The sequence below is a fragment of the Eretmochelys imbricata genome, chromosome 2 (genome assembly GCF_965152235.1).
Source record: "Eretmochelys imbricata isolate rEreImb1 chromosome 2, rEreImb1.hap1, whole genome shotgun sequence".
NCBI classification, from domain to species: domain Eukaryota; kingdom Metazoa; phylum Chordata; order Testudines; family Cheloniidae; genus Eretmochelys; species Eretmochelys imbricata.
The window spans coordinates 181940194-181952613 of NC_135573.1; the positions used below are offsets into that span (position 1 = coordinate 181940194).

General features: G+C 38.2%; 1 protein-coding gene across 14 annotated transcripts in view; it reads right to left on the reverse strand.

Moving 5' to 3' along the window:
• BBS9 (Bardet-Biedl syndrome 9) overlaps nucleotides 1–12420 on the reverse strand; it is a 432422-nt gene that overhangs the window by 406657 nt on the left and 13345 nt on the right. The gene's annotated exons all lie outside the window — the stretch shown is intronic.

Here is a 12420-nt window from a genome sequence, read left to right on the forward strand (position 1 = left end):
TTTCTTCATCTTTAAAACCCAAAAGACACATACACTTAGAATTGTAAACTGAGAGACTGGAGCAGAGTGAACTCAGCTGACGTTCCTTTCCCTCTTCCCAGAAGGAGAAGTGCGCAGCTCAAAGACAGGATCCGTTATCATCTCCTGTCCCTCTTCGCCAGCAAGTAGCAGATCTCCACTTTCTCAGAAGGTGGGAAGTCTGATGAACCCAATGTACCTCGTGTGCCATTTTGCGATAGTTTTGCTGAGGAACAACTATTAAAAAGAAATATTTCACCTAGTTGTTTCTGTGACCCATAGACCCTTCAATGCCAACTAGAAAAAAGGATTACAATAATATCCTGATATGTACATTCTGGTTCATCAAAGATTTTCATATGATGTCTAAATTAAAATGCTAGTCGTTCTTCAGTATTGTTGTGAAATGAATGTACAGATACTATGTATGTTTCCTGAAAATGTTTTAAAGTCTGTACAAAGACAGAGTTGACATATATGTTTTCTGACAAATAATAATAATGTTTAGTCACTTGTCTCTCTGGTACATAAATTAAGCCTTGTAAGTTAACACAATGGAGAATCATTTACATACTAAATCAATAGGGAGATGTGAAATCTACAGGGAGACAGCACAGAATAATAAGAGACAGAAGAATAAGCTACAGGGAGATGTAACAAGAAGGCAAAAGTCACCACTTTATCATGCACCTAGGAAGTAAATGGGCAATACGTTTACATTCATGAAAACACGATCTCAAATCAGCCTTGGCTGAAATGCTGCAGAGGATATTTGGGGTGAGATCAACATATTTAGACTGGAGGTGATCCTGCTAAGTTAAGTCTAGTCTCCAGAAAACATGTTATAATTTTGTTTTATATGTAACTTGTTTCCATTATCCTTACTCATTCTCGCTCAAATCTTTGATAATAAACTTATGGTTGTTTTCACTATAAATGTATCTCAGTGTTGTGATATTAAACAAGGTGCTAATCCTGAGTTGACTCATACAAACTAGCGTGTACATGTCCTCTTGCGGACAGCTGACCTGGTACTTCTGAGAGTGTTCACTGGAAAAGGGTCTGACCACTACAGGGGAACGCTTCAAAGGGGCTCAAGGAGTGAGTACATCTATTGTTAACCTGCAAGGCAAAGTAAGGGCTGTTTAGTGGGATCTGAGATCTGAACACCCACATAAGAACAAGCAAGTCTCCCTCTTGCTGGAGTCAAGGGAGTAACAGGGTGACTCACAGTCCAAGGTTCTCTAAGAAACATCACAGTTTTGAATACAGATTCATTGACAAATTCTTCTAAAGGAGTATTGTCCCCTGTGGGTATAGTGAAAGCAGAAGAACTCTTCAAAAGGCAGTTTGTAATGCATTCTCTCACAGTTGTAATGGGGGGAAAAAAGCGACACCTTTAATTAAAGTGATTTAAGTTGAGCCTGAATATCACTTTAAAGGAATTTTGAATATCCAAACCAAGACATTTGTGATTAGAAACAAATCATACAATGTGATTAGACAGAGATAAAACTGAGGGAACAGGTAATCAATACAGACACTTTCACATCTAGGTCAGTTGTTCAATTATAGCCCAGGATAGTAATAACCAACAGAATGGAGTAACAGCTGCTTGCTGGCTAAATATTAAAGGCGTTGGTGGATTATGTCTTTATCACAATCACCACCATCACTATTCATTACCTTTTTGGTGGTCTGACTGGTCATGATTTAATGGGCAACGAACAATTTTTTACCTTGTCCCTCCAGAATGGGGTAGAAGCACACTGCAAATAACCATATGATCTTATTATTGTAGTCCAGCGTTGCAAAGGTCTGTTTGCCCATGCATGTATGACAGTAATTATTTTGACAGATCAGTAAGATGTCATGGAGTTTTTTCATTATCAATCGAATTAGGTGGCAAATGAGTACATTTTATGTCTGGATAGCTAAATTTTCATGGCAATTTTTCAAGGCTGTTTAACCCTACTGTACCTTATCCTACTCCCCTGTTTTTTGTAGCTTTCATTCACTAAATCATGCTTACAATCAGACTACAAGCTTTCTGGGGCAGAGACCATGTCATGTCATCTTCTTTCCTTTGCAAACACCTGGCATATTTTTGGGCACTATAAAAATGATAATTACTTATCACTGTCAATGTAACTCTTTGCCTATAGACCAACAGAACACTTCAACATCCAGCTCTTTCAATCCAGCACATTTTCAGAAGTACTAAACGTATAATTTAGAAAAAAGGCCCTAGTAGCATAACAAAGAGAAAACAAACAACACATATTGAAAAATAAAAATTTGAAGTCATATCCAACATTAATCTACAAATGTTCTTTTTAAGACTCCAACAGTCAATAGTGAATAAATATTTTAAAAGATTCATGATACCTAAGCCACATGAATTTGAGTAGTGGGACTGGCAAAACGCATGTACTTGCAACCTATTTAATATTTATTCCCACAAAAGGGCCAAAAGCCAGTTAGCAGCCACAATAAATGAAGTGGTCTACGCTTCAAATTCTGCTGTTGTGATCATCCAACATCAGCATTTTTCACCAACTCTTTTGAGGTTCTATATCAAATTCTAACCCAGCTATACTCATTTAGGTAAACAATCATCACCAGATTTTCGTAACAGTATGTCCATCAGTTTGCTTCATGCACCCTATTATTCAGCTAAATGGATCATCTATTTGATCCATTCTTAAAATCTTAAGTCAGCACTTCGCTCCACACACTGACAGTGAAATAAAGCTGTTTAAAACCATAACCTTTTTTCCCCCCAAGGCTTAGCTGCCTAACATTTCTACATACCAAACTAATTAAGTCACCTAGTAACTCTACCTAAACATTGTTTAATCTCTAGTTTATCTCATCACTACTTAATTTAAAAGCAATGTAAAATATTATCTACTTTATTTAAAAATCCCCAGCCAAGGATAGCATCTTAATTTAAACCGTGAAATAGCTTCATGTTCTGGTTTCCATTAATACTGGAAGTTAAATACGCAAATACTCCACTTTAATAATAATATATATTAAATGTGTGTTGGAACTGAATAAGGGTGTGTCAGCACTGGATCAAGCATTTTTCTTTCAACGATTAATTTATTCTTATCTGATATTATTATTTGTATTATTGTAGCCCCAGTCATGGACCAGGACCCCATTGTACTAGGTACTGTATTAACACAGAACAAAAAAGACAATCCCTGCCCCAAGAAACTTACAATCTAAGTATAAGAGACAACAGATGGATACAGACAGAGTGATAGGAGAATAGAAGGATACAATGAGACAATATAGGTCAGCATGGTATGCTGTGGTTTCACACCAGCAGCCTATCCATTGTCAAGTTGTTTGTAAGCATCAGAGCAGAGGAAAGTTTTGAGAACATATTTGAAGGAGGATAACGAGTTAGTTTTGCAGATGGTTATGGGGAGCTCCTCTCAAGCGTGAAGCACAGCCTGGGAGAGAACACAAAAGGTGCTTGTTTGATAATTTAACAAGTGGGCCACTGAGGCTGGAGTCATGGACTGATCGGAGACAGGAGTCCACCCTCGGATACTGAATGAGAGATGACTGGTAGGTTGAAAGTGAATACAAATACATATGTCTGATACAATAGAGAAGAGCAAGCCAGTGGTGCGAAGCAAAAAGAGAGGTGATTTGATCGAAGCAACAGGCTAAGAAAATTCTCTTTGCAGTAGCATTCTGAATGGATGAATGAGGCAAGACTGCATTTGCCAAGGTCAGAGAAAAGGCTGTTGCAGTAGTAGACATGCAAGATTACGAGAGCCTGGATGAGAGTTATAGCTGAATGGATGGATTGGAAAGACTGTATTTTAGAAATGTGATGCAGAAAAATCTGCAAGGTTTAGACATAACCTGGATGTGAGGAACTTGCACATGGCCTACGTGAAGAATGAGAAGACTCCCAGGGATCAACATTTTGAGGTTGTGGATGCTCGTTATAAAAAGCTTTTGCAATAGTCAGGAGTTAGGGCGATAGGAAATTCTCTGGTTTCAGAGTAACAGCCGTGTTAGTCTGTCTTTGCAAAAAGAAAAGGAGTACTTGTGGCACCTTAGAGACTAACCAATTTATTTGAGCATGAGCTTTCGTGAGCTACAGCTCACTTCATCGGATGCATACCGTGGCATCCGATGAAGTGAGCTGTAGCTCACGAAAGCTCATGCTCAAATAAATTGGTTAGTCTCTAAGGTGCCACAAGTACTCCTTTTCTTTTTAGGAAATTCTCTGGTTTTGGTCTACCAGGTTTTATTTTTATTAAAATATTTTCCCCAAAGTAAACACTCATTTCGCAACCAAAAATGGCAGTGTTATATCAGTATCAGCTGCTCTACCTCCATCAATGGAAAAACTGCATGAGGCCCAAACAAGAAGAAATATAAAACAGGTCTCTTACAACCACATGTCCTACCTTGCAATTTTTGAGTCCCTCAAGTCCCTGGTGGTCCAGTGATGGGCCCAACACAGTGTCATTATGGTCAGTAGTGTGCCAGGATGGGATGTCCAAAATTCCCAGTTACCACCCACACTGGCCTTAAGACAATTTATTTTTAACAAGATTTTTTCAAACAATATACGGACACATTCAGACAGATGCCACAATCAGCAGCAATCTGAACATGTGTAGCATTATGAGAGTTTTCCTCAAGGCCCTGGGTGACCCAGACGTGCTTTCATTTTTGCTTTTTTAGTTCCAAGAACTCCTCTCCCTAGTGTCCCCATAATCTTTAATATCTAGAAGCTGTATATTTTTGTCTTCGTTTTACAAAGTTGTCCCATTCTGAGAGTATGCTAAGATCACTTATTGACACTCACCCTCCAATTAAACTTTGAAATAAACATTAATCAAGAACAGAATTCTGCGTTCAGCTCCTAAAAATCACACAAGCCACAAAACAAGCAAGCCATGTCATAGAATCATAGAATATTAGGGTTGGAAGGGACCTCAGGAGGTCATCTAGTCCAACCCCCTGCTCAAAGCAGGACCGATCCCCGACTAAATCATCCCAGCCAGGGCTTTGTCAATCCTGACTTTAAAAACTTCTAGGAAAGGAGATTCCACCACCTCCCTAGGTAACGCATTCCAGTGTTTCACCACCCTCAGAATGAAAAAGTTTTTCCTAATATCCAACCACCTACACGTCTACATGTACAGCGCTGCAGCTGTACTGATACAGCTGCGTTGCTGCAACATGTCTGGTGAAGACGCTCTATGATGACAGGAGAGAGTTCTCCTGTCAGCATAAAAAATACATCACCCCTACAAGTGGCACAAGCTATGTCAGCAGTAGCTCTCCCGCCAAAATAGCGCTGTTACGCTAGTGCTTATGTCGGTGTAACTTATGTCGCTCAGGGGGATGGAATATTCAAAACCACGAGCAACATAAGATTCCACAACATAGGCAGTAGTGAAGACATAACCTCAGTGACCAAAAAGAATCACTCCACTATCTCCTCCAAAATATGCACTTTTTTGGTAGGTTAGCTGGCCAAAACACCTCGAGACCACAAAATAATCCTAGACTGGAGTACAACCATCAGAAAGTATCACTGCTTGAAAAAGAAGATGCATCAGTACTGTGAGAGAAGCACCACCATGAACCATGGTTTGAGAACCACCAGTTTAAAAAAAAAAAAATCTAGACGGCTGTGACATATTTAATAAAAAAGTACTACAGAGCCCAAGGATAGTCACTGATGAGTACTAAAAGAATTAAGAGAAGATGTACTGCTATCTTTACAAACCTACTTTTGATGGTCCTTTGAGGATGGATAAGCTCTCAGAGATTTAGAAAAGAGAAAAAGTGACTGTTTCATATGGGCGGAGGGGAGAAGGGGGCAACCCACAGAATTACAGCAAATCTGATGCTTGCTAAATTGCAAAACACAGATAAACAGGAAATGAATTTGTAAAAAATAAGGTGATATACGAAAGGTATGAAGTAATCAAAAACTAATCATGCCGAAGTAACTATTTCTTTGCAAGGTAACAATATACTGGATAAAGGAAATATATTGGACAGCATCTCTAAACTTTAGTAAGACATTTGATATGATCTTGCACAACTGTCTCACAGAAACTGAAGAATGAAGAAGGTTGACTACGCTATTGCACCAGAGAGAAGAATCTGGGGATTAGAGTAGGATGATGAATTAAATATGAGTCAACAATATAATGATGTCACCAAAAAGACAGATGCTATATTGGGTCATATTAGTAGACATATCCTATTAAAAACAAATGAGACAATTGTTCTTCTGGGCACTTGTTCGGCCTTGACCTGAGTACTCAAACAGCTAGAACCCTGTAGGCAAACTGTACACTAATAATGTACCCTTCACATTAGCAATGTACACCAACTGTTCACATTTGGGCACAATATTTTTAAAGAAAAATTACAAAGCAGTACACAGTTACATACTAAATTTATGAAAGGTTTGGAAAATAAGACTAATGAGGAAAGGGTAAAATAATTTGACTTTCATTCTAGAGATAAGAGAAACAAATGGGCCTTAAATTATTTTAAAATATGAAAAACATCTATGATAAAGACATAGGAATAATTTATTTTCATTAGTCATTGAGGGTCGTCAGATCAAAGGTCCATCTTCCAACAGTTGCCAATGCCAGGTTCCCCAGAGAGAATGAACAGAATAGGTAATCATCAAGTGATCCATCCCGTCACCCATTCCCAACTTCTGGCAAACAGAGGCTAGGGACACCATCCCTGTCCATCTTGGCTAATAGCCATTGACGGACCTATCCTCTATGAAATTATCTAGTTCTTTTTAATGGGACACTTTGGGATTAACATTAGCATAAAATACCCTATAATAACAATCCGACAGCAAAAAAATGCTGCATCATTCCAAGGAATGCTTTTAAAGTGAATTTACTACTTGTGAGAGGTACCAGACTGATAGCCATGCAAAGTGATATCTGTTTCTATACAGAACAGGACCAGCATTGAACTCATGAGAATGCAGAGTTGTGGAGGTTATATGAGGAATGTTTCCCATCCATCCCCACTGAGCAGCTGTCATGGCAAGCTAACTCCTTTTCTGGATAGTTTGACCTAACACAAAGTCAGAATGTAGGATTTTCAAGGGTATATATGTTCAGCACAAAAGCCCAGGATCATACTGTTCTGGATAGGATCTGAAAACAAACACACAAGCTCATGGATTCCTAGACTCAATTTTACACATTTCCTTGTACATTGTATTTATCAAGCTTATACTTAGTCTGTTTTCATTATTACCACTCCAATTAATAGCAGCTGAAATGAATGATGGCTCTAATTATATAGTCAGCTGGGATAAAATCCTGGCCCAATGAACTCCATTTGAGTTTTGCCACTGGCTTCAACAGGGCCAAAATTTCACCCATCACCTAAAATAAAAAAGAAGAGAGGGGGAACTGTTTGGAAAGAGTGAGGATCTTCCTCTTCCTTCCTGCAGTGAGGATCTTCCTTAATTATTTTCCCCATCACATGCTCAACTTACAGAAAAGATTATATCATCATTATTCAAAGAGAAAACACACCACTAATAGCCTTTCAAAGTTATGTTATATGGGGAGGCATTCAGGAGCAGAGATTGGTAGATTTATCCTTTGAACAAAATTCACAAAAGAATGAGTATACGAATAATCTTTCTTTATACAGAAGCAATTTAAAAGGAAGGTAATAGTTAAACACCCTGCTTCTTAAGAGAACTAGCCGATAAATCAATGTCCAAATTTATATCACTGCTCTATTTAAACACAGCTATAAGAATCATTTAACCTTACAGCATAAAAGTCAGTTGATAATTTTTTTTCTGACTAGCACCTAATAAAATTCATTCTTGCAGAATTGTGGAAAAGTTAAGTACAGTCCACCCTTCTCATAAAGTTTCCTGTTACAAGGTTGCATGGTTTACACATATGTTGTATTTTATTATTTAAAAAATTCCTCCTTATAGCACCCTCTTTGTTGTAACACTCAAATATACTTTGCCTCTAGGCCAGGACTATAATAAAAGTAAAATGAATTCAGACAATTTGCTGAGAAAAGCTAGGTAGAGGGAGGGAGTAGTGGATTTTAAATCTTTTTGCCTTCTTTTTTTGCTTGTAATTTTTTCATGCTATAATTTTTAATATTCTTTCTTTAAAACACTTTGTTTTTATTATTTCCTTTTATTTATGCAGGACCTGTGGAATAACTTCCAACAAATCTGTGCAGTTCTGAAAGCCATTTTATGATCTGGGAATCCTAATTTCAAAAATCAGTACACACTTGATCACTAGGATGACTGAACTTTACAGAAAAAAAAGGAGTACTTGTGGCACCTTAGAGACTAACAAATTTATTTGAGCATAAGCTTTCGTAAGCATATGCTCAAATAAATTTGTTAGTCTCTAAGGTGTCACAAGTACTCCTTTTCTTTTTGCCGATACAGACTAACACGGCTGCTACTCTGAAACTTGAACTTTACAGAGACTTTATCAACTTATTTCAAGAAGCTAAAGGAAGCAAGCTGAATTCACGGATCGTTTTAAATCCAGTTAGTACAAACACATTTTGTGCAACTAAATAAAAATGGAGTATAAACATTTTTCAGTGAAAATAAAGACATTATGCATAGAATTAATATATAAAACAACTTCAAATATACTTTATGTACACAGAGAAAATGAGCTCTATCTTATGTGTCAACAATTCCCACTAGTGGGGCATGAGCTATCAATGCATTATCTATTTAGTCCTTAGAATCAAGGCAACATTAAACTTTTATAATCTTTTTTTTAAAATTCATGAAGTATTCAAGATGTTCATATATGCAGCTCAACGTATCATTTTTTCCCCTCGCAAAAATCATAAAACTCATCTGACACTTGGGAAATGTTGCTTCCTATTATGGCATATGGCCATTGCCACATTTCATAGGCACTTTAGATAGAGACCTACGAGTCAGGCAATTAGGAATCACTTTGGAAGGCACAGGATCTCAGTATCCAGTTCTTCATTATTACATTCTCACTACATTTTTAGTTTATAAATGTATTGGCTGTTTTCCTGATTACTATTTGCTCTGGCACATCTTTGATTGCATGGATTTTAGGAATTTTTATTTATATCACAATATATAAGCCTATAGAAACTTCAAGCAATCATTTCATGATTTAAAAATGCTTCTGCACTCTTTCATACATCTTCATCAGAAATCTGTTCATCTTACTTAGAAACATCAATATCTCAAACTCATTTTCTATTATTAAAAATATTTATAAAATACTTTGGCATTACATAGGACTTTACTGACAGTTAACACATCCCTTGCCCGGAGAGTTTACAGTCTAATAGGCAGATTGTGGCCTGTCCTGAACAAGGCAGTATAGGGGACATAAGATGTCCCCTTACTTCTTTGCCCCTGGGCATCCTACTACCACTCCCTATATGCAAGGGGAAGCAGGGTCCACGGATCTGGTATATATCCCCCTTAAGATCTGTGGGAAAGGATAAGAGTGGAATGAGCCTTGATTCCAACCCCTTCCCACCATGTCAAGGAGCCTATGCTGAGACAAGTATAAAGTTGTGGCATTTTACTCTCTTTCTGGAGCAACTGGGAGACTGATTTCTAAAGTCACAATCTCCCTCCAGGACTGCTCCAGGGGAAGCACACCACCACTCTGTCCCTTACTATGAAGTAGATCACACACTGCCGATTTAGCCCTAAGTAAGACAAGACAAACAAGTCAAGACATAGAATAACATTTATTTCCATCTTAAGTATTGTTCTCAGAAGACACTTAACCTGGTATCCAAGCATCAGATTAGAGGCTGTGAAGATTACAGATAAAGAGGCACAAGGGACTGTGTGAAAAGCTTAGAGTTAAAGAAGAATTTGGACAGAGTGAGGGAGGAGAGAGAGTGATGGATAAGGACAGGATGACTGTTCCTAACACGGGAGCAAAATCATAGAGATAAGAAATAGAAAGCAAATAAAGTGGGGTGGGAGACAAGAGCGGAGGAAATCTTAAGGCAAAAGGAATGGCAAGAAATAGGGCTGAATAGTGGATAAGAGCGATTCTGAAGTTATGCAGGACAAGAAAGAAATCTGCACGAATTTCACACTAAAACTTACATCTGTATGCCAGAGTTTTTGTGAAGTACATTTCACTACTTTTTAAAAATCATTTTGAAGGGAGGTGGGGGAAAAGAATATAATTGCAATTATATAGTCTCCTCTATTGCATTAAACAAAGCAAAATTCATTGAAGCAGCTATAGAGGCATATAATACTTACAGCATGTTAAGTGAACACCAACCATATGAACTTTTCAAGATGATTTCAAGATCCTGGTGTCCTTTTAAAGCCCTTAATGGATAAGGGCCTAGCTAACAAACAGTAACAGTAAAGTTGAAGGGCCTCAGAGTGAAATTTGTGGGAGCTTTACATTATCAGTGGGGAGCTTTTGCTTGTGAACTGCATGCATGGCCCATATCTATCCACTTTTAACACAGTGCGTGGCCAGTTGCTTTACACAGGCCTTCTCTAAACTAGAAAATAATCCTCCTAAAAACAAAAACAAAACAAAAAAACCCCACAAGACAGCCACCAAGGCTTATTCAGTAAAAATAAAGGGCTGCTTTGAAAATAAACACCAAATAAACATAGTCCGTGTTGTCTACGAGCCACACAAAATTATTAGGGTTTTTACAACTGTCAGTAAAATTCAGTAAGCTTTTAATAATATTACAGGTTAATTTGAAAAATATAAAATTAAAATCCTTGATTGAAAGGCATTTTTTCCAGGGTGCTTCCCCCCCACTTTAATTAAAACCAGAGTTCACAAACTCTTTATGCATAGGGACTCCATTAATGACTCCCTGGTCCAGCTCCCCATATTCTCAGCTTACAAACTACAGCTGGTTTGTCAGTTGCAAGTGCTGGTCTGAGAAATCACCTACTGTTTGTTAAAATGGGGTTCTCAGCTACCCATAAGTGGGGTCTGCTGTAGGAGGACAGCTAGTAGCCTCCTATTAGGCATGGAGAGGAAAATTAGTCATTCCAGAGCTTTATTGGAGGGGCATAAATGGAATCAACGGGCATTTTTAAGGGGGAAGAGGACTGCAGGACAAAGATGAGAAAACAAGGCCTGGGAGACAGTAAGAGGATGCTGTCCCTCCCATCTTTGTCCAGTACATTGCAAGATAAATATCTCTAGGACACTGTAACTAGGCTTAAGAGAACACTATACTGTGGATGTAGGACTTCTCTGCTCATTCCACATGGCTATGTGGACCCTCATTTGTACTTTAAGCACTATATAAGAGTGAGGTGGTATTATTTAACCATGTATGTGTAATTGGTTAAAGTAGAAATGGTTTAATTCTCTAGTGTAGAACTATTCTGTCTGTTTCTCTCATACAAAGTAAAAGTGATGGAAAAGGGTATGAGAGAGTACAGTGGGAAAGAATGCAAATGTGTGAAAGTGGGAGAGCGTGAATGAATGGAGAGCAGGTGATAATGATTGGGGAGTATGGAATAAATAGAGAGGGAGTGAGACAGAGGAAAGAAGGAAGTGAATGCAGAGGACAGAGTGTGTGGGAGAGGACACTCAGATCTAAAACTTGGGCAAGGATGGTCATTTGTTCCACCCTCAGGAAAAATATTAGAGGAAACACTGCTCCACCAGACCTTGAAGTCCTCATATGCATCGTGCCCTGAACCAAGAACAGGTCTCACTTGGTGCCAACAGCCTCTGATTCATCTTTTCCATTAAGAAGCAAATTTACCCTTCATCCAGCTAAATTTCTTATATTAGTATGATATCTTTACTGCCTACTCACAAGCCTATCATAATTGATATTGACACATAAAGGTTGTTTATTACTGCTGTATCACACTTTGATACTATATTAATTTATCAAGGTAAACATTCAGAGTTTAGAAATTTATATCTAACAAGAGCCACAAAATTTAACATCGGGCATCAACATTACTATCTGGCATGCTGAAAGGTTCAGTTAAGCACTTTCCATCATTTAAACGGAGTATCTCCTGTGCTTACAAGTGTGGCATACAGACTATGCCCACATAGCAGCTGGGAGGTATAATTCCCAACACAGGTACATGCTAGATATGCCCTAGTTAGCCCCTAAAAATAGCAATGTGACCGGGAAGGCTCAAGTGAGTCCAAGCAGTGCGTATGCCACTGCAGCCATGGCTATTTTTTAGGTGGTAGCTCAAGCAGAGCTACCATGCGTGTATGTCTGCCCACATTGGGAATTGCATGTCCCAGCTGTTGTATAGAAAACTCCACAATGGCTTTAAATTAGCAAAAGGAACTACAAATATCCAGGGCCACTGCCCCAAGTGGTATA